Here is a 6,000-nt window from a genome sequence, read left to right as displayed (position 1 = left end):
ATCTCCATGGTCACGGCTATGGAGGTTGGTGGGGAACAGGGCTCACAGAGGAAGCTCACAGGGGTTTTTTGTTGTTCTCGCACAGCATTTGATGTCTAGAAATATTTACAATGTCTCTTGACAGCGCGCATAGGCCACCACACTGATTGACAAATTTTAAGGTAAAAGGAATCACCGTGATAATCTACTGCGACTTCCCACACATGCAAAATTAGAATTTCCTCAAGCAATTGGTAAATGAAGACCACAACCTCTAGCTCTGTAACTGCAGAGGAATTTCTGTCAAGCTAGAAGTTGAACTTTAAGCAGTGCATTTTAACAGCAGAGAATCAACCACCTATCTAAGTGAGATGTTTCAATGGTTACCTATCATCAAGGACTAAGAAATAGGAAATAAAAAGCACCATATTGCTAGACTGAATAGATTCCATTTCTAGTCTCTAGATCTTTTCTTCTTCTTCCCAGTAAACAATGTGCCTAACACCCACCAAGTCGGGTCACGCTCACACAGTCTCTCTGAGAAATTAAATAGCCTCAACCTTCTTGATTCCTCACTCAGAGATGGGCTTTCCAGAACAAAAAGTATTCTTATAGCTCATTCCTGAGCTCTCTCTTTTGTAATCACTAATCAAAAATGAAACCAATATTCCAGCATGTGTTTGTACCACATTGACGGTGAAAACCTAATTTCCATATCCCCACGGGTGTTCACACAGAAGTCGTATTGACTCCCCAGAAAAAGTGTGCAGATGGGAATTGCTGCCAAGGTTGGTCAGTCACTTGGATCTGTTTACCTAAATAAAGACCCACTACATGTGACCTGCATTATTTAACTCATCTGAGATTAAAATTCGTCACCTAGTGGGACTGTTCAATTTTCATTATTATCTTATTAACCCCTAACTTGTGCAGTTAACTCTACCAGATGCTACCAACATTTTTTCTGTATGACAAAATCAAGATACTGAATAGGAAGGGAACAGGAGCAGTGAAAAACCTGCCTTTTTGAGACATTCCCAGAAACCCTTAGTACTGGATAATGTTTCTCCGTTTTCAAGGACTTGTCTGAGAAATATCAGTTAACCGGATTTGATCATATTTAGTAATTACTACCCAGATTTTATATAATTTATGTTTCATAAACAAATTCCTAGCTTTATATGAAATCTTAGACCTCGCAGAAATCACATTTTGGAAAAACTACTTTCAACAAGCTCATGAAAAGCAGCAGCAAATTTCTTTGGCAATACCTACTTTCTTAAAAATCCTTTTGATCAACACTAATTCTGCTCCTGTCCTATAACGTTTACTGAGTATGTCACTTACAAGTTCACATGGTTTTATATTTAATTAATATCCAGCTCAATAGGGTGCTGCTGCTGAGCTCATCCTACTTCTCCTTAGTAAATGCTGACCCAACATTTGTGTTACCCCCTGAGTGCCTGGGACCCACCCGATACTTGAAGATATTTAATTGTCAGTGTTGGCTCCAGCACCTCATCAGCTAAAACTTGCAGAGATTCTGCTTGTAAGTGCTGGAGCTGGAGCTGTTGTTGTTCAGCATCTTGGGTGTAGGAATATAAACCATTTCAGTACTCCTGTAACTTCTAAAAATATCATGTAAGTTTTTTTAAATATAGAAACAGCTAATTAGGGAATTTTCTTGTCTTTTTTTGTGTTGCTGTAGCTTTTTCTACTGCCCCCATCAAGAGCTTTTAATGATTTTTTTTATTTTCCTTCATCAGCAGTCTTTATTTCATAAGTACCAATAATTTCTAGCCTTATTATCATTCCTCTATTTTCCTTTTATTTTCATTTATATATATGCAAGTGTGTGTTTTCATACGTATATTCATGCATCCTTTCCCTTTTAGGCTGGGCTGAAGGAGGGGACATTGACACAGCCCTCTTCCAGAACTGCAAAACTGTGACTTTTACAGCATCTGCTGAAGTTTTATTAAACCATTCCCAATTATCATTCACGAGACATTCCCAGAAACCCTTAGTACTGGATAATGTTTCTCCGTTTTCAAGGACTTGTCTGAGAAATATCAGTTAACCGGATTTGATCATATTTAGTAATTACTACCCAGATTTTATATAATTTATGTTTCATAAACAAATTCCTAGCTTTATATGAAATCTTAGACCTCGCAGAAATCACATTTTGGAAAAACTACTTTCAACAAGCTCATGAAAAGCAGCAGCAAATTTCTTTGGCAATACCTACTTTCTTAAAAATCCTTTTGATCAACACTAATTCTGCTCCTGTCCTATAACGTTTACTGAGTATGTCACTTACAAGTTCACATGGTTTTATATTTAATTAATATCCAGCTCAATAGGGTGCTGCTGCTGAGCTCATCCTACTTCTCCTTAGTAAATGCTGACCCAACATTTGTGTTACCCCCTGAGTGCCTGGGACCCACCCGATACTTGAAGATATTTAATTGTCAGTGTTGGCTCCAGCACCTCATCAGCTAAACCTTGCAGAGATTCTGCTTGTAAGTGCTGGAGCTGGAGCTGTTGTTGTTCAGCATCTTGGGTGTAGGAATATAAACCATTTCAGTACTCCTGTAACTTCTAAAAATATCATGTAAGTTTTTTTAAATATAGAAACAGCTAATTAGGGAATTTTCTTGTCTTTTTTTGTGTTGCTGTAGCTTTTTCTACTGCCCCCATCAAGAGCTTTTAATGATTTTTTTTATTTTCCTTCATCAGCAGTCTTTATTTCATAAGTACCAATAATTTCTAGCCTTATTATCATTCCTCTATTTTCCTTTTATTTTCATTTATATATATGCAAGTGTGTGTTTTCATACGTATATTCATGCATCCTTTCCCTTTTAGGCTGGGCTGAAGGAGGGGACATTGACACAGCCCTCTTCCAGAACTGCAAAACTGTGACTTTTACAGCATCTGCTGAAGTTTTATTAAACCATTCCCAATTATCATTCACACTGTTTGGTTTAGGTTGTTTTGGTTTTTCTTTTTTTTTTCTTTTTTTTTCTTTTCAAACCACTTTGCTCATAATTGCTTTAATCTTTGGGAAAACAGCCCTTTTAAAGAATCAAGTATATCCATTATACAATTAATGACTCCCAGTGGCCTTCCCTAGCGTGAGATGCCTTGACAGAAGGGAAGTTGAGCAGATTTATTTGCAACAGCACTTCACAAGATCTTGTTTCAATTTCTTGGCCATACGGCTTTCTGGGACAAGTAGGTCATTGCATATAAACAGACAGCACTGCCATCAAGCTTTCCTTATTTTCCTCAATTTAAAGTAGGAATATGAAAAAATTAAATGAAACACTAAATTATTATTGATGTTTTTATAATGTTTTAGCACTCCCATTACTGGCCTGTTTTCTGCGTCCTACAGATGTGATGAACAGGCAACAGCGAAAACAAATACTGGGAAAGTGAAGGGTGGAAGAAAGGAAATAGGATTATTCCCATTTTACCGAAAGAGAATTGAAGCACTGAAAGATGAAACGACTTGCTCATAGTCACACAGGGAAATTGAAGAAGAATCTGGGACTGAACTCAGATCTCCCACAACACAGTCCAGTACTTTAAACCACAAAACCATTCTTCATCCATAATGAATAGCTCCTGGCACGCACATCCCATTAACTAGCCAGGGAAAGGGACACTTTTAGTCAAGACAATATTAACACTTAGTTGCAAAATGGTCACTGCACCGTCCCCTGGACCACAGAATCCAACAAAACCTTTTGATGAGATGATTAAGCAATTCAACCGTTAACTCAAGATTGATTCCTCTTATAAAAATGGCAATGATGTAAACTCGGTACAGAGGCTGATGCTCTTATTTGCTGGAATAAACACATCCAGTTCATACGCTGATTTATTTAAAAAAAAATGGAGCTCATTTAAAATGGGGTGAAGTTTTTGGCATTCTCAAGTCAATAGTTCATGTAATGTACCATACCAGAAGATCTTCGTGTTCCTGCCAAACTTGCAGCCAGCCCAGTCTTTTATTGGTGATAGTTTAACATTACAGCCTTGTGAGAAAGCAGGCATTTCCCATGATATATGGGTAATAATTTTCTTATTGGCAAGGTCATTGGAAAATTGCAAAATATTTTGCCTAAAACAGAGGGAGTTTCATCCTACTTTTTGCAGGAATGTGCAGGGGAGGGGGGGAAAGAAAAAAAGATAGAAGGCAGTTCTGCAGTCTCCAGGAGATTTCTGTTCAAGGATAGGAAAAAAAAGACTTTTTTGTTTGAAAGTGCTAATGTGTTGCTATCAAGCTTGTAATCTATTACACCTCCTGATAGGTACCACAACTGTAACAGCCTGAACCACCCTTGCTTCAGCTTCTTGAGCTCACTGCCCACTCCAAAACTCTCAGCCCTAAGCCTGAAACTCAGCAGAGATCCTTCTAACATCCCCCCCAGCTCCCAAAGCACGACTGAGGATGGATCCTGGGCCGGGGGGGAGGGCTGCTCTACCAAAAGCAATCAGTAACGGGTGTACAGAGGTGGCTTAATGACAGGCTCTGTCCTGTGCCTGCTGCATCTCCGCTCCCCATTTGCTGCGTTAAACCATGCGACTGAGATGCCTCTAATTTAAGCCAGATGCCAAATAAGCCCCAAGAAAATGCAAAGAGCAAGGGCAAAGTCTGATGCGGAAATACTCCAGCAAAAAAGTCTTCCCAGACAGCTCAAGGAACCAGCACTTTTGTTTTCTGCCCCAGGAAGATTTGCTCAGAATGAACCTGCTGAGATTTCTCGGTAGCATTTGAGAAAAATTTGCTGCTGCTGAAGAGCAAAACTGGCAACGCCGCACCTTGGCTTTTGGCCTCTGGCCAAGCAGAAATTTGGACATTAAAGGGAAAATTTACTGCCGGGCTCTTCTTTGAAGACTTGCTCTTTGCTCAGGAATGGGGGAGAGCCCCAGCACGTGCGTGGAGGAGCCCCACGCTTTAGGGACAAGGTGAACGAGGGAGGAGGCAGGAAGCAACCCCTGAAAAGGCGCTGCACGGAGCGATGCGTTTCAGCAGTTCTGCGGGTTTACCATGGAGCTCACAATACCTTCTCTTCTCTCAAATGAGGTTTACTAGCAGAGAGAGAGAGAGGGCTGGAAAGAAAAGCAGTAAATGTGGCCACATGTCCAGGCCTGTGTGTCCTGTGTGAGATGCCTTCTCTTGCCCATTGCCCCCCCGCAGCACCCAGAGGCTGAGTGTCCCCGGGGCAGAGCCGTAGCTGTTACTCACCCCGGATCCTACCACCCCTTCCAGCCGGTCAGCGGGACTTGGATCCACCAACATGCCACCACTTGTGCTCAGTAACTGCTCACACTAAATTAGGCTTGGATTATTAAGTCTTCAAGAGTATCACCAAAACTGAATTAAGGCTATTATCCATGTTATGTCTGCCAAAGGTAACTCATCTAAGGTATGGCTATTATCTCCTTTTTCCGGTTTATAAACTCAGGGTATGTAAAAAGAAACCTGATTTTATTTGCAATATCATGAATTGGAATCCTTGAAGCTCCTAGCAGCACAAGTGACTTCAAACTCTTTCAAAGCAGGGAACAGATTTCCAATGCCAAAGTAGACATGCACATATCCAGGGTATGTAGATCCAGGGTATGTATAGATCTGGGGTGTGTATAGATCAGGGACAGGTATAGATCTGGGCAGAACATGTATAGTTCTGCCCACCTTGGAAACAAACCTCAGGTCTGAGCCAAGACCCCAGATCCTTGTCTCATGGACCAGGTGTGCAGAGGCCAGACCTGCCCCATGAGGGGAAGCAGGTGGTTCCCCAAAGTCTGAGTCTCTGGGGAGCGTCACTGTGTTTTCATTATGAAGACTCCTGAGTCCACATCCTAGTCCAAAAAATATGCAAAACTGGTAGATGACTCTTCTGTCCCCTTTGTGACAATGCAAAGTGCCCACTAGCGGACTGCCAGTGTGACAAATTCCAGTCCCTGCAGCCATATCTGCATCCCAGCACAGCCCTTTTATCC

Source organism: Calidris pugnax, unplaced genomic scaffold (genome assembly GCF_001431845.1).
Source record: "Calidris pugnax isolate Ruff unplaced genomic scaffold, ASM143184v1 scaffold187, whole genome shotgun sequence".
In the NCBI taxonomy this organism is placed as follows: domain Eukaryota; kingdom Metazoa; phylum Chordata; class Aves; order Charadriiformes; family Scolopacidae; genus Calidris; species Calidris pugnax.
This window is presented reverse-complemented; position numbering follows the sequence as displayed.